General features: G+C 39.9%; 1 protein-coding gene across 3 annotated transcripts in view; it reads left to right on the forward strand.

Annotated features, from left to right (window-relative positions):
* Positions 1–3,577: 3,577 nt before the first annotated feature.
* The window catches only part of MBNL2 (muscleblind like splicing regulator 2), a 161,855-nt gene continuing 144,551 nt past the window's right edge, over positions 3,578–20,881 (forward strand). For 2 of the 3 annotated variants that reach the window (XM_023528012.1, XM_023528010.1), the window contains exon 1: positions 3,578–3,832. The gene's annotated coding sequence lies outside the window, so the exon portion shown is untranslated. The remainder of the gene's footprint in view (positions 3,833–20,881) is intronic. The other variant, XM_011355506.2, reaches the window with a different exon arrangement.

A 20,881-nucleotide genomic window follows, 5' to 3' on the forward strand; every position in this document is an offset into this window, starting at 1 on the left:
AAAGAAGAAAAAGATAAGAAGGAGAAGGAGGGGAGGAGGAGCAGAAGAGGGAGGAAGAAAAAAAAAGAAAAAAATTGGAAAGTCCAGCTTGCCGAATTGATCAATTCATTAATTCAACACACATTTATTATTGAGCATCTCCTCTCATGTGCCAGGCACATACTAGATTAGGTACTGGAGAGACCATGGTCACTTTCGACACTGACAAGCTGGTTGAGAAGATAGATCTTAAGTAATTAATCGAATAAATATATTGCCATACCCTGTAAAAAGTGCTATAAAGTGAACAGCATCTATAAAATCTTGCTACCCAAAGAGTAATCCACGGACCAGCAGTATCAGCATCACCTGGGAGCTTGTTAGCAATCTTAGTATCCACCCAAGAACCACTGAGGTAGAATGTGCATTTTAAACAAGATCCCTGGGGAATCTGCATGCACATTAAATTTGAGAAGCACTACTCTAGAGTGCACAGGGCTATGAGAGAAGACAACAGATTTTCCCTTGAACTCATCTTGGGGTTCAGGGAAGAATTCCCTGAAGAAATGGCCTCTGATCAGGCTACTAATGTAGGCAGAGGCTAAATACCACAGGATTTTGTAGGCCATGTTGGGAACTGTCACCTTTTTTCTAAGAGCAACCCAAAGATGTTTAATGGTTAGATTACTTAGCTCAAGCTACCATAAAAGATACCATATGGATGGAGTAGCTTAAATAACAGAAATTTATTTTCTCATATTTCTGAAGGCTAGAAGTCTGAAATCAGCATGCCAGCATGGTTGGGTTCTGACGAAGGCTCTCTTCCCGGCTTGAAGATTATTGCCTTCTTGCTGTCTCCTCACTTGACTGAGAGAGAGAGAAAAGATCTCTCTGCCCAATATTTTTTCTTATAAGGGCCTCGTGACCTAATTACCTCCCAAAGGCCCTATTTCCAAATACCATCACATTGGGGCTTATGGCTTCAACATATGGACTTGGGGGGGACAGAATTCAGTATGTAGCAGAGTTTTTAAATAAAGAACTTTGGAAAAATCAGAATTCTGTCTTTGAATTTTTATCCTGGCTGACATATAGAAAAGGGATTAAAGGGGTCAAGGATATGTGTGTGTGTGTGTGTGTGTGTGTGTGTGTGTGTGTGTGTGTGTGTGTCTAAACACTGATAGTTTAGACAAAGTTGCATTGGTAGAAATGGAGCAAAGTAAAACATTTCTAAACATTTCGGTGCTAATTTTGACAGGCTTTGATGATGAATTTCACATGAAGGTTTCGGGAGGCGGGTCAAGAATGACTGCCAAGTTTTTGGCTTGTGCAATTGAATTGGATAGGTATATCAATTCTTGAGATAGGAATCATGAAATCAACAAGTTCGTGCATGGCATTTTGCTAAAAGCAATGAACAGCAGCCATCATTTAATGAACATTTATTATGGCCAGCCATGTATAGATGTTTTAAGTACATTATCTTAATAAACTACACAAACCTAGCCTTCTGAGATGGGAAGATCAACTCATTAAGAGTTTAACAGTCTGGTAAAATGAACAGTTCAGAAAGCTTTCAAAGGAGAAGAATATCAGGGAAGATAATGTGAACAGGGAAGCCATAACAGAAGAAAGGGGATGCACGCTGAGATCTAAAGGCTGGGTAAGATTTTGTTAAGTGAAACTCTTGGGAGTCAGGTCTGTGGATGAAACGTAGGGGCCAGGTCCTGGAGAAATATGCATGACTCCATTAAAAAGTTCACTTAGAAAAACATTGTAGAAGAAGTAGAATAGAAAGGGAGGGACCAAATTTTGAAGGAACTTGAAAGTCTGTAATTTAGATTTTATAGAGAGAAGAATTTAAATATGGAAGGAACATGACTTTACATAACAGGAAAACCTGTCTGGCAACAGGGAGCTTGAACATGCCGAGGCTTGAGTCACAGAAGCCAACTTACTAGTATTTGTGTTACCCAGGTACTAGGTCAGGTTCTAGACGTTAGGCGGAAAACTCAACAAGACTTCATTTCATTGGATGAAAATAGGAGAATGAGCCAAAGATGACTAAAATTTCAGAAATGAAATTAAGGGGATGCTACTTTCAAAGTCAGAATCAGGATCAGGAAGAAGAGATGCATAAGCCTATGATCATTTCCTGACATGCAGTTTAATATTAAATATACTGATATTTAAAAATAAATTTCTACTTGTTTGACCATAGAGATCATTTAAATTTCCAGAAAAAAAAAAAACAAACTAGTAAACAAAGGCCTACGAGTTTTGATATATGTTGGATTTACATTGGGATGAAAAAGAGATTTAAAAATTTGAGTGGAATAAAGCACGGTATTCTATTGAAGAAATAGCCTAAAATCATATGAAACATTCTGTTTTTAAAATAGAATTGGCAAAATCAAAAGAAACCATTACATTCCACCCCACTATAACTTCATTACAGATGCACCGAAGAGTTGCTTATACACAATAGTGCATTGGGTTCAGTCTTTCAGATGAATGGGGCTTTATTCCTGCCTTGGTCAAGTCATGTAATCATGACACAATTTTTTAAAATTCAAAATGTGTTTTGTGGAAGGAAAACGTATGCCTTTTGTGCCTTCAAAATACCATACATTTTTTTTTCAAAGCATGGGGAGTATTGTTGACAGGGAAAATAATAAATAACCCTAACTAATCTTTCCATTTCTCTTTGCCTGCTATGTCTCAGGAAACTTAGCACCTCTAGGACAGCATTTGTGGAGTGGCACCTGATGGTGCCCTTTGGATCAAGTGTCGTGTATGTTCAGCAGTAAACACTTTCCTGTATCGTTGTCTCATTAATGACAATGTGGGCCAATACACAGTATATGTCAAATGGTACCCAAGGTACCTTAGGATTAGGTTAAGGCACACCTAATCATCTCATGGATACCTGCCAAGAACACAGAAGAGTAGTGTATGGATATCAATTTTATTGTTCAGAATTCCCTAATTGAAATCCCCAGTGGCCTGAAAACTTAGATGAAAGATATATGGGCTTCAGTAGTTAACCATTGCAATAACAGATGTTATACAGGAAAATTGTGTATGCAAGGGTATAAGCATGTTTTGACTTTGAATATGCACTTGGGCGTTATAACACATTTTTCCTCACTAATGGAAAATATATGTAAATGTTTTGTAAGATATTAATTTCCATGGCAGACATTGAATTTTTTTCCTTAAAAAAAAATATACACACACACACACACACACATATGCTTCGTGAAATGGGATAATGACTTCAGTTTCATGTACAACCTGGATTTCTTTGGAATCTGCAGAGTTTTGTATTTTCAAAAGTATTTACAGTGCAGCCACAAGCTTTGGGTTGGCTGTCTTCAAGGGTTTTTTTCTCGAGCAACCCCTCTCTCTGCTCTGCCAATTATGTGCCACTTTGTCTTGGTGCTATGATTGCTTTCTTCTGAGAGGGAAATTCCTCTTTCATCAGTATGGATGCACTGTTTTCACACACTGCAAGTGCTGTGTTGCTGTGTCAGTCATCCTATTAGGGCCAGTTTCAGACGAGTAGGGCTGACGAACTGGCTGTGGATTGGCTGCCCACGGCTGGGAGGGATTTGTCGGAAGGAAGGGCTGCAGCTTACAGCAACAGAGTTTAGACTGTCTTTGCTTCATCATCTGAAGGCAAAATTTTCCAGATACGGCAGACGGCTCTCAGAGTACAATAAACAGGGAACAAGAACTATTTACATGGAAATTTCTTCCTCATGATGCAGGGGAGAAGCTTCAGCCGCTTGATTCTGCCAGATGTTCCTGGGGTTACTGTAGAAGGGAAGGAGAGGCAGAGCTAAACAAGGTAGGAAAATCACCCCCCTCCCTTCTTCTTCTTCTTCCTCTTCTTTTTTTTTTTTTTTTTTGAATGTTTAAAGAGTTTGCTGCAGTATGCTGCATTCCATGTGTGTTGCTTTGGGAAGCCAGGGAAACCGGATTCCACTAATTCAAATGTAATACTTGCAGGGGACCCTGGAGTTTTACGTAACATTTTGATTTGAGAAAAAGAAATGGCAAAGCTTGAATCTATGCCGCCTGTTTGGGGGCGAGGCTTAAAACGAGTTTATTTGTTTGTTTTTTTTTTAATCAAAAGAACAGATCCATTTATTATTCAACAAAAATATTTGAATCCATGAGAGCATTCTTATTTTTTGTTATAGAAAATTCTCACACAACCATAGTTAGCTCCTGATTAAATAGTTTACGTTGATCCTATTATTTGAAAACAGACTTGTAATTAAGAAAAAAAAAACTTAGTGGTAACTAATCATCAATCGAATGTTTAGCTAAAAATATGTCTATTTATTAGAAATTAGAGACCTACCCAGCTCTATAATGCTATGGCTTTGAGTTTCAAAAGCACATTTTTAACAAGCTGGAAAGAGGTAGCTTTCTGACAAGTTTTCGATACTGTAGTTCAATGTTTACATTTCTTTTCCTGGCATGTCTGAGCCTTTGTTTCCAGCTTAAAAGTGGAACCATTATATTCAAAAGTAAAGCTGGGTTAATAATGCTTACTGCAATTATCTGATCTTTATGCATTTTTAATGAGAACACACAGCCAGCAGAATAATTTAATGAGGGCAGGCTAGCTTTTAAAGCTGTGTTTCCACTATGCCGAACCATATCAACTTTCTTGCCGAGAAGCAGCACTGAGAAATGATGGAGAAGGTTTATTTATAACACACTTGGCCCAAGAGAAGGAAAGGACATATTTGTTAAAGAATTCTTTCTGCCCTTTTCCGTTTTAAATTTCTGCCAGGCATGAGGAAACTGTGCTTTTTTGTTAGGCCTTGGAAGCATGTGTTTACAATAAATGTGTAACATTTTTAGAATAGTTAGCAAGCATTGAAGCGAAGAAAAAAAATCTGCCTTGCTTAACCACCACTGTGAGTGTTCTTCAAAAAACATTACTATCCTTTTAAAAGACAAAGGTTAAGTGGAAAGATATTTGTTAATTGAGTAATATGTGCATTTAGGAGATAATAAAGTAACAAAAAAAGAGGACATTCTTATAATCTTTAAATAAATTGAAGTTTCTTCGGCTATCCTGCCTGCTTTGTGAGGAGCAGTAGAAATACTCATTTAAATAAGGGCAATGCCACGTAGATTCTTCTAGACCCACAGTTTTTACTTTCAAGGAGAAGTGCAGGACACTAGCCCAGAACTTCTGACGTCATCTCCCAACTATTTCTGCTGTGTGTTCTTTTATTCGGGCTTGTGGAGAGGAGTATTTCTTTATGTCCTGGCCAGGAACATTCTAACTCTCACTTGGCATGTCTTGAGTTATGCCTAAACCAATCTCCTGCATAAATAGGACATCTTCTACCTGCCTTGCATTGGGCGGGTCAGAGCAGGTTCTCTGCAGGGTTCTGGCTGCATTGGCTAAAAGCAGCAGGGAGCAGAGTACGGCCCAACTTCCCCTTGGTGCAGCCCGGCACTGGCACCTAGGTGAACAGTCCCTGTGGCCCCATTCCCAGTTCCCCTGGAGCCACTATTTAGAACCCAGGTTATGCTACCAAGCTCACGGCTGATCGTGATGGTGGCAACAGCTGCTTTTAGATAAAGAACACCATGTCCTAGTGCAGAAAGAGCTGAAGGAAGGGCAGTTCAATACTGCAGGCTGTTAATCCCTTGTCACAGGTGGCAACCTTGGTTGTAAATATCAGGGGAAGGTTAGTTTTTAATAAGGAACCGTTTAAGGAAGAATTTCCATTAGAACAGAATGGAGTTCTTGGGAGTTCCCAGTTCTAGTTTGCATCCTCTTTCGAACTGCTTGTGTAGCCTCGAGCAAGAGCCCACTTCAATTTTTCTCTCTTAATAGAATTGGATAATACTTGCCACACTTTCCCTCATAATTCTAGCATTTTGAGAAGCCTTAATTGTGTAACAAAAAAAAAAAGTTGTTTATCTCGTGGCAAAATGAGCTATTTAAAGTCCAAAAGGATAAAACCTCATATTAATGAGTATGCCTTAGAGTATGAAGATATACAGTCATATATACAAACTCCTTCTCTCTGCTTTGTGCTCTTGTAAATTTTCTAGGCGTATTTATCTTTAGACCAACAAATAAAATTTCCAAGGAAATGAGAGCTTTGCTATTTGCATTTTCTCCATCGATCTAGTGTAATATACTAAAAGCTGTGCAAACCAGACTATTTCAGACATAGGCCTCGTAGTGCCCCAAAGCATTTAGTGCTATTTTTGCTTCGACTTTTTTGCATTGCATTTGTGAAAGTGGAGTGAAGAGAGAAAATAAGATGAAAGGAGAAAAATATGCTTGCAAAATATCCTGGATATATAGCTTTACTGGTTAACAGCCTGCCTTCTCTATGCTAGTTGTTGTAATTTGCTGTTGCTATGGTGAAAACAAATCAATATCACATGGCTACCAGCCAGTCCCGCGCTCAGAGAGTGCCACAGAAATTCAAGATCAGGTACTCAGGATTCCAAGCAAGAATTGAGAGAAGAGGATTTGAGTATTGAGCTTAAGGGAATTCCTCATGGTGGACTGACTAGCTCAGTCTTGCATGCATTTCCTCTTCCTTTCCTCCTGCCCTTTCCCACCGCTAACAAAAGAAGATGAGAAGGAAGGAATATTGATTTGTTTACATTTTCCAAAATGACAAGTCATATCATCAACATAAAAATAGGTTGGTAACATTGCAAGGGGTAAAGGATTCTGATTAATGGAAAGGTTGGTACAATTTCAGGGCCTGTCGGTTGTTGAAACATAGTTTTGCGGCCTTTAAGATCTCCAGGTACAGCCGCATCCGAGAGCTGGCAGAGTCAGAAACAGGTACTACTATCATGTCAAGCAGACAAATCTGGCAACTTGGGGAGCAGGTGGGCAGTGAAGGCCAGGGTATTATGGAAAGTAGGAAGGTATGAGCCATCAACATCACCAAGTAAAAAGTCAAAGGAAAGCTACAGGTCCAAGGTCAGGCTAGGTAAGCTCGGAACCCCAGAGGCAGAGTAGAACAGGTAAAGGATGCTTAGTTCTTTTCACAAAATCTGCCTGAGGCCTACCCTGAAGGCCCAGCAAGGAAAGTGAGGAATTGGCTTCAAAGAGAAGTAAAGGTGTTCCATGCCCATCCAGGCATCCTTTCTAGAATGGTCGACTGAACCTAATGTCCACTGTCGTGGAGAACAAAGAACTTGACATTTCATGCTTTGGTTTCTCCCTGAAGAACAAGGCGAAGAAGACTTAGTTGGGCTTTGTAAATTAGTTCCAACACTGTTTTTTTCCTCCTCCTTTTAACTCAGTTCAGTTTTTCTGTTTTTTCGTTTGTTTGTTTTGTTATGTTTTTGTTTGTTTGTTTGTTTTTAATGTGTACAAACTGTTAGTTGCAGCTGTGGTAATATTCATAGTAAGGGGTCCAAGGCGACCTCATGGTGGTGTCATGGCTGGATCTGCATCAGGCCTGTGCCTCCCACTCAGCATTGTTTAGCTGAGGTGTTGCTGAGAGTGCAAATAAGTATGAAAGGTGAGTCCCTAGGGTTTCTTTTGTGAACCCGAGCTACAGAGCCAACGGACAAGTTTCCTGCTGCCCTGCTCTCTTCAATATGGCAGAAATGCTTGGTAATAAAAGTGGACCCACCGACTTACCCTAGTGCTCTGACAAAGAATGCATTGTATAGGAAATCCTAGGTCAGTATATTCCATCAATCAGTCAACAAGTGTTTATTAAACACCTCTTTGGTTGTCTGGCTTTTGCTGTTTGGTTAGAAGAAGTAAATTACCCAATACCTGACTTTCTGTGAGTGCAAAATAAAAGACAGAAAAAAATAATGAACAGCTTTAAGTTTCAAAGACTTTAATAATAACTTTATCAACTAATATTCATTTAACATTGATAACTATCAGATACTAACTGTAGGTTTGAGACAGTTTCGCTGTTTCAAGGATATCTGTATGAACTTTCTTCACCTCTATTATATTTCCCAGTCTAAATGCTGTTTTAAATATATATGTATATATATATATGTTATATGTATATATGTGTATGTATATATATGTATGTGTGTGTGTATATATACATATCTATATCTATATATAGATATATATCTGTATATATATATCTATATATATATGTCAGATGAGCAACAGACATGGGAGAGTGCTGCAAAAAAAAAAAAAAAAAAAATCCAGAATATAAGGCTGCTGAGAGCCATCACCCAGTTTTAGCAAGCTGAGATTCAGCCCTGAAGTGACTGAGAAGCTTGGGCATATCATCTAAAAAGCCTTAACCATCAGTCAACAAAGAGAATTCGTAGAGCCTTTCATACTTCTGAGCCTCAGGGTGCTTGGGAAGATCCTGATACAATTATCTCACCCTTTCCTCCCAGCAAGGAAAGCTGACTCCTGACCCTAGAGGATTAAACTTCCCCCCTTTTATCCTTAAAACGAGTTACTTTTAAAAATCTATTTCCCTCTTTAAACACAAAATTTTTGTTTTGTTTTTTTACCCTAACATCAAAATTAGTGTGTATTTTTTTGTGTGTAGATAAGCTACAAGGTAACAGACCCAGTTTGGGAAGAGCTGGAGAGGAGACTGAGGATGTAACTTCTTTTCAGCTTTGGGCCTCGGCAGGCGGATAGACAGCTGTAAGATTTATGAGCCTCTATGGCGAGCCGGTCTCTGTAGAAGAGCTTTGGGGGTGCTAAGCCACTTCAGAGAACAGGGGGAGGAGGAAGGAAACAAGGAAAACACTGCAGGTTCCTGGTCCTAAGCACTTTGCAATCCACAATCGCTGGGGAACAAGATACTTACAAACAAGATAAGAATAGGTCAGCACACAAATGTCTTCAGAAGGATAACTAGCATATGTATAGCATCTACTCTTTACAAAGGGCTTTCACAGACATTATCTCAATTAACAGTTCAAATAGAGAGTTAAAAACCAGGAGCCTAAAATTAAGCACTCACCAGGCTGTACTAGGTTAAGCTCCTGGAGGAGATGAGTTATAAACTGGATTTTAAAAACTTTTATTCATTTATTATTTTCAGTGGTTAATTAACTTTAAATGTGAAGAATAGGAAAAACTACAAGTGTCCCTGGTACATGTATGTGTGTCACTATCTCCTGTCCCCAAATGCTTTCTTGGACAACAAGTCCATTTATAACTAGTACAGTAGGCAAGCTAGCTGCCGAGGCAGAGCAAGAAGAGAGGCTGGTTGGTTTCACTTTCTCAGCTCAGAGGCATTAGGGAACAAAAACCTATTCAGGCTTCACACTCCAACCCAGCCACACAGTAGCAAGGTGAGTTTGGCTGTGGATGGCAAGCAGCTGCTTCTAGAACATAAAATTTATTAATGGTTGTAAATGGCCTGCAAGTCGGGGGAAAAACCAAAGTCAGCAATGAAACCAAAATTCAAAGCATTCCATTTGCTCACGAGAGCATCTCATTGAGTTCTCGTGAGCCTGATAAAGGGATGGGGGGAGGAGAGAAATTAATATTTTAGTGACGTGTTATAACTAGGCGCTTTACACACATATCGCTTATAATTTGAACCTTAGAAGAACACATGAAGTTCATGTTATCCCCACAAAGTGAATGTTGGCCAGTAGAAGAGAATTTTGAAAGGTTCTGTAACACACCCATAATCCCACAGCTAATTCTTGGCAGAACCAGGATATAAACTGAGGCCCAATGATACCTCCAAGTTCTATAGGTAGACGACACCGTTTTCACCAAATAAAGTTGAGAAAAGAAGAAGAATTCATTTGCAGGAAGAAATAAAAGCTCAACGTGGAAGTAGGCAGTCAATTATTATAGAAATCTCAGGTGTACTTTATATAGTTTACTTTATAATACATAAATCTTGGATGTTATAATAATATTAACGTCTTACATCATATATCATTTCAGTTAATTTTTGCTTGTCATCTTTTTTAATAGTCACAAAATCCTCTTTTTGTCTCCATTTTATAAATTAAATAAAAACCGAATTTTTTTGAGGTTATACAGTGTGTCATAGCCAAAAAGTGGAAAAGCTAGTCCTCAAAACTATGGAAATGCATGCATATGATATTTAATGAGACAAAACCATCTTTAATAAAATTATGCTGCAGTCTGACTTGGAGTTTTCTTGTAATGGATGTTGCATAGTCAAATAGAGCCCGACCCAAGCAATTTTGGGAAGATAGTAATGTTTTTAATTAAGATATTGGATTATTTTAAAAATCTATAAATTTCTGGCATCCTTGTTGCAAGTTTCAATTAATCAACTAAAAAGTATTGGTGAAGCATATATTATATCAGTGATTTACTGCTTGTAATTTTAAATGCTCTAGAAGTTCAGGAAAGTAGAACTCCGTTTGGGCTAAAATAGCAAATAAAGCTTCATGGAGGAAGAGATACTTTCTCTAGCTCTGAATGGATATGTGTTGTCTAGATCAGTGTTTCTAACATGGGATGTCTACAGCCCAAGCCTAGGGCAAGATCTTCCTCTAGGTAAATAAAAGAAATATTTGAACTTATAGCTTATATATTATTTAGCTTATCCTTTTAAACTGCCAGTTTTCATGTGTTTGATAATATATATAACATATTAGTATTGTTATGTAAGTATAACATTTATAAATAAGTAACTAGGCTTATAATGGTTGTTCCTGCTTAAGAGTAATTTTTCTGATCAGGGTATGTGATCAAAAAAGTTTGGAGAATACAGTAGTCAAAATTAGAGAAATGAAGGCCGTCTCAAGAAGAAGGAATGACATGATATGATGTAGGGACCAGTGTGAAACTTGACTTGGAGAATAGGGATTAAATGTTGGGGAGCAGTGGAAAATAAGATTAGATAGAGTGGGAAAGTCAGAATATGGGATGCTTGAATTGCCACGTGGAGGAGTTTAAATTCGTTACCTACAACAGCACATCTAATGCTTTATAAAGATTCAATTGAAACTTGTTAAATAAGGTTAGGGGTCAGAGAATTTGTAACAAGTGATGCCACTGGCTGGAAAACTTTTGAAATATCCAAGGCATGATGTGGGAAGGAGTTGAATTAGAATGGCAGTGTGAGGATGGAGGAGAAAGGGCAAATCCAAAAGGCGTCTTAAAGGAAAATAATAGAAGCTAGTGAGAGCTTAGAAGCATTGAAATAATGCTGGAGTTTCTAGCAGGAGAAATATTGATGGGACCCTAACAGAAAATGGGAATAGATGGGAACAAGGGACCAATCAGTAGGAATGGGGTCCAGAAAGGGAGTAAGAAGATGAGTTTGGGTTCTGGTAATGGTGCTTTTAGCTCATGATGGAATCATTCAAGTAGGATATCCCATAGACATTTGATAGTGTGGGAATGGAGAACAGCTTAGACACCAGGCTGCAAATATAAACTGAGACGCGCCAGTGTAAAGCCATAGATGCTCACTACCTCCAATTAGAAGGGAGCATAAATGGAGACGGGCAGAGCCTTGGTGAAGACTTCTGGGGCGTAGAAGAGAATAAGAGCTAACAAAGAATCTGGAAAAACAAATATCCACACTCTCAATTTTGGCAACCCAAAATTGAGCAGCTGAGACTGTTAAGCACCATACCACACTCTCCCTCGTTCCATGGGATGACCGTGCAGTCTCCTGCACTGCATTACCCTACTGCACATAGTTTACCCTCTCTGGCGTGAGTGCTCAGGCTATGTTCCTCTTGAAGGCAAATATTGGTTCACTGAATATTGGTTAAAGCCACAAAATATCAGATTGCTAGGGAGGAGGACTTCGTAGCTCTTTCATACATAGTTGACTTTTTAAAAAAGTAAATCTTAACTAATAACCAAAAGAAAGCATTTAAAACTAATAGTTATGAAGACTCTGGCATCTGTATCTCAAAATACACATTGTGGATGTGTTACTGGTTAAGACAGTAGTTCCAGAATGATTGGAGACATTATTTGACATAGGTTATCCTATTCTCAAAAACCCAAAGGTTCATTATTTATCCTGGATTTAACAAGTCTCAATTGAACACAGGACTACTCTGAGGAAAACGAGAAAGCACTCAAAGTATACAAACGGTCAATGACCTCATACCAGATACCTACAGTGACCAAACCAGACAAGAACTTCTTAAACTTTTACATGTATAGCAGCAGATCACTCTGGGATCTAATTAAAAATGTAGATCCTGTTTCAGTAGCTCTGGAGTGGGGCTCAAGATTCTGCATTTCTAACAAGCTCCCAAATGATGAAGATGCTGCTCATCTGTGAAGATCTAGAATGCAATGGCGGCTTTGCTGGCATAAATGTAGATGGTAGCAGTCCACTGGGTCTGCAATGATTTTAAAGGAGCACTCTGTAGAACTGGGGGACTGGGACCTATCTCCTCAGCACAGTAGGCCTTTTAAGCCGCTCAGGCTCTGAGTGGAGCTAAGCTTGAGTTGACTTATTCCATGAGCCTTGCACCAAAGCTTCTGTGGTTGAGGGCACGAAGGCAGAGACTTCAGCAGTTTCAAGCAGTTCTGTGGCTGCGGACAGCCAGTCTGTGGATGTCTCCCCATGCCCGCAGTGACTGTCTTCTCTGTGGAGGCATACGCTCACCAATTCCTCAGGAGATTTGCTCACTGCCTCCAGGGAAGGCTAGTATGTTTGTTTACATGTCTGCTCCAGAAATTTTTTTTTTCCTATGAAATATATGTGTTCAAAATCAGCTTTAGAGTTTTTTCTTTAGACAGTGGTCAGAACTAGAGCCTGCAAGTCTGATGTGCCTACTTCATGCCACATCCTCAGTGGGTTCAGGGAACTCTGACAAACTTGCTGTTTCCCTTAAGATGCAGATAATACCATTCTCCTCTCGTTCTCTCCAAAGAATATGAAGAGTATAAAGGAAGTGTTATATGCAATTAAAATTACATTTGTCTAAAAATGTTAGTTTTAAAGTCTTGCAACATGAATGAAAAATTATTAGAAATGATAGCTTATAATGGGTAGCTTCAGTGAAATGTCCAGGCCTGAGTGTTGATAGTTTTATATCTTGTTTTAAGTCTTCCATCTTGTTTGTGTCCATCTGTCTTCCCTCCGCTCAGTGTTTCATTTTTCTCTATGTCCCACATGTGCCCCCTTCTATCCTAGAGCCAGGAGTCCAGCTAAACTGATTTAGAGGAAGTCTTCCCTGCCCAGATGCCTATTTAGTCCACACACAGATGGCTGGTATTTTTATGCATTTTTAATTTACCAATAACCTTTTAGGAATGAAAGGGAACAAGTGTTTATTGGGTTTATTGAGTGCCTACTAGATGCCAAACCCTCTGCTGAGAGCTTCATGTACATCAACTCAGTTAAGCCTTTTTATGAAGACAATAAAGTCCAGGAGGCTGAGTTACTTGCCAAGGTAACACATGAACAAGTGACAGCAAAGGATGAAACCCCAGTAGGTGGTCTCTAAACTCCCAGACCTTTTCCAGTGGTGCTTACTTGGGAGTTGCAACAAAAAAGGGTTTGCTTTTGAAAACCTTCTCCTGCATTTGCACATACTGTTAGCAGAATTCACTAAATAGTTAAATAGAACACAAACAAGCAATTACCGGCCTACAGTGCAGCCTGTGAGTTCAGTTTAGCTGGGAGGGACTTGGTAAATCGCCAGGGATGGCTAGAGCTTCATCGCCATTGTGATTAGTTGGCCTTTTCCTTACTTTTGAATCTCCTTTGTGTGTGTGCATAAATGTAGACATTGGTACTGAATGTACTTTATAGATACCTTAAATTAATAACATATGCAAAAAGCTCAATATCAACTATGAGGCCTTTACAAAAGTGAAATGTTTTGTGTTATGGCTTTGCTACCCTCTCTGAGAATGCTTAGAAATCTCTTTTCTTCTCCATCAACTTCCCTCCTCAGGTACAGTGCTGTTTTTTGTTTGTTTGTTTGTTTGTTTGTTTGTTTTGGACCTGTCACCCCTTCTCCACCAAGGGCATGTGGTTGTTCTCCTGAGCTGCATCTATTGATTCTCCTCTCCTTGCAGCTTCTTTTTCTCTCTTGCTCTGTGGGCTCCTGAACTAACCCAGGGTCTCTTTTCCCAGGTTCTGCTCTCTTTACCAAGGCTGTAACTGTCATCCCTACTAAATGGCACACATGGATGCCTGGTGTTTCTGGGTTCTATTCACACCTGCCTCTTAGCTGATAGAAAAGATTATTTGCCCCCTTAGGAAGCCCATCATTTGAACCCTAAAGTATCAACTTCCTGGCAGCCACCACAGAGACCATCCCCTCAGGAAACAAAACAAACCCTATCTCTAGAGTTTCCCTGTTTCTTTTCTTTAAAGTTCCCTGTTGCAACTAGGCTGCAATTAAGAGGCAGGATCAAAGGGACTAGCTGCCTCTGGGGCTGCTGGGATCTGCAGAGAGTTTAGGTCTTTTTAACTCTTTTCTTCCCATGACCTGATACGCCAGTTGCATCTTTGTTCCTCTGGGTGCCCAGGTATAAGCTCTGGGGAGACACATCAGAGCCAGCAGAGGAACTTTTTGCACTATGCAAGATTGTGATAGCCCCTCCTCTTTGAGATTCACCAAACCAACAAAAACCACAAACATAAGATGAAAATCAGAAGGGAACCCCAAGTTGGAAGAAGGGGGAGGGCTCACCTAGTACAATTCATGTCTACCCATTACCACAGCCCTGACAAACAGTTCCGAATTACTCCTTGACCACCTCTATTGACTGGACAATCACTACCCCCAAACACTTATAACCATAACATTTTCTTATAAAATTCTTCCTTGTGCTGAAATGAAATGTGACTCTCCATGACCTTCACACTTCAGCCCTTGTTCAGGCCTTTGGAGTGACTGCAAACAAATCAAATGCTTCTTAGCAGGAGAGCCCCAACCTCATCTACAGGTAGCAATCAGGCCTCCTCCTGTAGGAGCAATTGGCACCTTCCTTATTCAGGATATAAAACGTTATTATGCAGTCTAAGACACTCTGAGTTTTTTAGCTGTTTTGTCACATTGTTGACCCATATCACTATTATATTTGAACTTTGAACCGGCTGTGTGAGAGAAAGGGGTGGGGCTCTCCATTTTTCCTCAGCTCTGTTTAGGCCTGAGCACAGTGGAGAAGGGGAGGGAGGGGGAAGGAAACTGATGGTTGGAGGTGAGGTGGGGAGAGATAGACATCTTCCCCAACACTATAGAATGCTCCAAAGTAGTCTTCAATCTCAACAAGAGGCTCTAGGCACCTCCAGAAATACTTGGCAAGATGCTGGGTATTGAAATGCAAAACTACTCATAGGATGATTGATAGATATATACATACACACATATAGATAGCTATAAATATAAATTAATATATATATATATATATATATACACAGATGTAGATAGATCTGTAGATAGATACACTGATAGATTTAGATGAATATATATAGGTAGAGATATAGATTGATATTTATATATACAGATAGAGATAGGAATATAGAAATATATATGCACAGGTAGCTTTAGATATAGATTAGTATGTATGCAGATATAGATAGATAATAGATAATCACAGAATTTGAATACCACACTGACAGTTTTTAGAGGTAAATTAGATGTTTTTGGTTTTGGGTTTTGGCTCAATGAAATGGTGATATTTTAGCAGTAGCTCTCAGTCCTCCTGAGTTTCTGTGTGGCCCTCAGCACAGTCCTCAGCAGCTTAGAGACACACTGTGCCATCAGTAGATGCCGAGGTAACCAAAGGAACTAATTAATCCCAGTTCCCGTCAATGGCAGGCTGCACTAACCTGCTCTCCTTCCTCAGAGAGGGAGAAGCCAGGAAGGGTTTTCTCTCTCAGTTCCTCCCAGGGCCTGCTCGAGGACACCCTGAGCAAACAAAGGGAGGGTGCGGAAGGGCTGGTAAACCATTTCCCAACTAGCTGGCCTGGTTTTTGTTTTGAGAAAGCTGGGGAAAGCCTCTCCAAAAGCTTTCGAACTTGAGTTGAGACAATCCCTCCAGTTTTTCTCAGGAAAATTCCCAGGTTGGTATTTAACTTAAAGATCCCCAGGCCCTGACTCTATCACAAACTCTGCTTTTTTTTTTTTTCTTTACTACTAGTTTTACTAATGGCTTATAAACCTAGCCAGCATTCTTTGACGGGCTAAAAATTTGCCTAATTAAAACTACAAATTTTCTAGCTAACCAATAAGAAACATTAATTTTTCCCCCTGGATAAAATTGATATCGTATAACCCAGAACACGTTATATAATTGATCGGAAAAAAGAATTGAGAGGAGTGATTATTTTTGGAAACATCGATGGCCAATAACCCAAGGACTGAAGTTGGAGGGTGTTGCCATCAAAAACAGTCTGGATACGCGAGTTGACGTTAGTCTCTTAGCCAGATACAAGTTGCATCTTGAGTTAATTGTTCTGCGGCTGTGAATTTTATTTGATGTTCTGATCTCTTCCTTCCAGCTTGATAATTAGTGTAGAGTCATGGAAAAGCACCAACAAGGCCTGTGTGCTTTGTCAGGTCAACAGTATGGAGTCCCTCTCACTCTTAGAGCTATCAGCGTGGTTGCATTTTAGTACATGGCCCTCTGTGGTCCCCACCCCTCTGAGGTCTCTCGAAGCTGCTAAAGCAGGACCGACATCGGCAAGGGAGCTAGTTTCCCGTTACAGTTTGGCAGAACCCAGCAAATCCTGGAGTTAGGTTTGTGACACTCTCCATCTTGCTCACTGCTTAAAAACAGAAGAAAAAAAAAAGAATCAAAACCATATGTTCAATACAATATCAGGCTTCTAGTGAACACTGTGCTATTAAATAATAACTGTCGACCTATCCACATACTTGAAGGCTGTGGGAATAGGAGCCGACCTGCTCTGGCCGGGGCTAAGGCAGGTAGAGAAGGCGATTCTGTTTGCTTCCTTTCTCAAAATGGCATGTTGCTGGACTCCTTCCAGCTCCTAATGGGGGAAGCAGAACGAGACTGCATTTACTGACTTATTTCCCTCCTTCACATCTTCCCTCTTCCCCGCACATTTTCAGGATTGGAAATTAGAAACACTTTTCTCCTACACACAAAATTACTCCCTCACACACACTTTTTTTTTTTTTTTTTTCTGCTTTGAAACCGCAATTGCTGCCAGAAAAGGCTTCTTGAAGAACATATGCTTTCCTGGCCAGAGCAGTCAAAGGGTTAATTTAAAGTGTAGCCAGCTAGTTAGACTTTTAGACATAGTGGCTAGTTAGGGAGAGAGGTCACCCTTCAGGCAAAGAAGGGTATAACTAGAACAGAACCCTGGGGGACTTCCAGGGTCCTGATAATAGGTTATTTCTCATTCTGGGTGTGGGTAACACAGATGAGTTCACTTTGTAAAAATCCAGTGAGCTGGACACTTAGGATATGTGGTCTTTTCTGTCTTTAATAAAGTTTTAAAAATGTAGCTGGTTACCTAGCACCGTCTATGGTAAGATAAAAGCAAAGCTTGTTGAAAGGTTCTCCTATGTCCTTTCCTAATCTCATTCATGTCTTCCCCCTCCTAACAAACCTCTAGGCTCCAGCAATGGGCTCCATTCCCAATAATAATAACCATGAGGCCCCATCATATCCTACTCCTGGGCCAATGGAAAATTAATGCTTCAAATTCAAACTTGAGAAGAAAGGAGTCGTCACTGTTAAATAATAATGATAATGATAGCAATAATAATAATAATACCACTTTGTCATGGTGTACAAAACATCTCCTTTACTTTCCATGTTTTTATGCTTTACACACATGAAAATTTTCCTTAAAATGTTTGGGTTTTTTTTTTTTTTTCATCCTATTTGGCAATCAAGACTAGTAGAAGGAATAAACTGGGAACCGTAGAGGACAATGCCCTTTGTTCTTTCTTGCTGTATAACCCTGGATTCATGGTAGTCTGTTTAAGTCAAGAGAGTGCAGGTCTCAAAAAATAAATAAAGGTGGCTAAGGATGACAAGAATTCAAAGCTTGCAGATCATCAATATTGACTTGAATCCTGGGTTCTCCTACTTAGGATGAACATAAGTTACCAAGTCACTTGGAACTCGACTTTTTGGTTGGCACAAATCAAGATGGTCATGCCACTTCTTAGGATTTTTGTGAAGATTTGGTGAATCGATGTACCGGAAGTGCCTCTGAACACAATGAAAATCCCCATGTCGATAAGAAGGAGGCTGACCATTAATTTAATCTTTACCTGCTCTGCCAGGGCAAAAGTGTTCTACTTAGTGAAGTTTTCTTGATGACAGAATTTTGCAGAAAAAAAGAATACTGTGTGAAAGGTCAAGGAAGCATGTCTTAAATTTTCCTCATTTTCTTTCCTCTCATGGAATTTATGCTTTAGTATGATAGATAAGATGTATAAATAAATCTCCAATGGTAAAGGTAATTCATACCACAAGGGTGGTATAAGGTGCCCTGACAGTAGATTACTGTTGTCTAGGTGAGGAACGGAAGGCTCCCTGGAGGAGACAGCCTCTGACATGGCCTGTGATGGAAGAATAAGACTGCAGTGCATGCACTTGGGAAGCACCCATTCAGGTTTCTCTGGAGCATGGGGCAGAGTTTAGGGAGTACCCATGGGGGACAGCTAAAATGCTTGGCATGGACTCAATGGTAGAGGACCCTGAATGCCAAACTATGGCTTTCCGACTTTATTCCAGGTGCAGCAGAGAGCCATCAAATGTTTGTTAGCAGAAGAGTGATGGGGTCAGACAGTACTTTAAGGGAGATAATTCTGCGAGTACAGTTTAGAGCTGAGAATGCATGCATCCAGGAAGTCATGAAGTCATGAGCTGGAATAGTGACAATGAGAATCTGGTAGAAGACAATGTGCCCATGCAGGAGAAACTTCCTAGGCGTGTGGGAGGCACTTACTGAAGACAAGGGAAATGGAGGGAGTCTAAGATGACCTAGAGACCAGGAACTCAGGTCACAGAAACATTTGTGAGGCCAATGACAGAAACACACAGGAGGTTGGGGGAGATAATGAGACTGTTTCGGGTCATGAGAAGTTTGAAGTGAAGTTGGATCATCCTCATGGAATTGGAGGTCTAGACTTCTGTAGACTGTAGGGCCAGATGTATATTTGGGATTCATCCATAGCAAAGTGGTGTCTGAAATCACAGAGGAGTTGAGATAACTAAGGAGGCAAATGTAATCTAGAAAATGGTTGATGCCATAGCCTTGGGGAATGCTTACATTTAGGGGGATTTCCTAGGCACGCTCCCACTGGCATAGAAATTCGAAGTGAAGAGCATTTCAGAGAAGGCAGGTATTCCTGAGGACAGGTGTGTGGGCCTTTGGATCTGTGAGAAGGGATCATGCTATTCATTATGTCCTAGAAGTAATGCTGATCAGTGATACAATATGCACATGTATTGGGGTTTCCTAAAACCAGTTGATGATGAGAAATAAAGCCAGATCCTAAGGAAAGTTCAGTAAAGGTGAGAACTGAGTCTGGTACCTTGACCTATGGAAGTTAAGACAGCATCCCTGACCTTTCGGAGGTACTAGTGGTGAGTGGCGACTGGGAAGCTGAGTGGCAAGGTACCCGGATTGTGGAAAGTGAAAACGTTAGGGAGTGTGGAATACTTAGAGCAATCAAAGGAAAGATGGAGGTGAGTGGAGAGGAAGCAGGTTAAGATAAGACTTGTGCAAGTTTGAGGAAAAGTGTGCTGGCCTGGCAGATGACACCTGATGCAGCTTTATGCCCGAGGAAACTGCAGGAGATGGATAGGCTGAGAGCACCAAGGAGAAATGCTTTCTGAAAATTTGTAGGAACAGATCTGATTGTGCTATAACAATAAAGGGTTAAAAACATTAGGTAAATTTGAAAGAAGGTGTAAGTTGAGGTTTAAGTGCTTCTTCTGGGAGACTCCCAGAGGCTTTTGCCTTGAAATGAATCCTGCTTTATTCACAATAACTGTAGCGGGAGGAGGCCAACATACGGCACCAATTCCCAGTTGTTAAAGATGAGCTTTGCATCATTTCATGCTTTACTAAAATACAATGACTGCCGCTTCTTTCCAAAGTGCTTTACCAATGTTATTTGTTGTTCCTTTGTTATTTTATAAATTCCTTTAGCTCTTGCCTTCATCTTACTGGGTTAAGCAAAAAGATAATTCATGAGCCTATAGCACCTTCTCCTAAGTAAAAATATATCTGTCGATATAAATGTCATATATGGAATATTGTGAAAGTCTCATTATAGCAATCTTTGTGCATTTTAAACTTGAGTCAATGTCTGGTAAGTAGTAGATCCTCAGTAATTGTTTGTAGAACACAATCGAATGAAGTATCTTATTATTCAGACAGGCATTTCTATAGATGATTATTAGCTATGAGTCATACTTACAGAAACCCATAGTCTGTCATCCACCCAAATACATCTGGAAGTTTCCATTACAGTTGAAGATAGAATTCATTTTCCCCCAAGAGATTGTACATATAGCTATGAAACTGTACTTCAGTATCAAAGAGAGACCAGCTAAGCCCCAACCCCTTCAGCCAGGGCTCTCTTTTGCATTTAAACTTCAGAGAAGAAGTTTAGCTGATGAAGGCAACGGACAGAGAGAGACTAAGGGCAAAATGCATAAACTGAGGAGTTATCTGAAGTGTCCTAAGTTTTAAAATAAGTTTTAGTTGCTTAATTGCTGTAGGACAGATACTTCTGGTTTTGTTCGGCAGCACAAACTGTACAGCACATCTCACAAAATGGACCGACCTATTTATTTGCCTTTGAGAGCCACTCGAAAACTAAGTAAAAAAACAAGCCTGCCCACAGTCAAGGCCAAAGTGAGCTCTTATAGCCATTGGGACAAGATCATATTCGCTCCCCTACCTAACTCCAACCCCAGAAGAAGAAAGAAGTGTTTTTGTCCCAAACCCATTTCAAAAGCCCT

This window comes from Pteropus vampyrus, unplaced genomic scaffold (genome assembly GCF_000151845.1).
Source record: "Pteropus vampyrus isolate Shadow unplaced genomic scaffold, Pvam_2.0 Scaffold21, whole genome shotgun sequence".
Classification (NCBI taxonomy): Eukaryota; Metazoa; Chordata; class Mammalia; order Chiroptera; family Pteropodidae; genus Pteropus; species Pteropus vampyrus.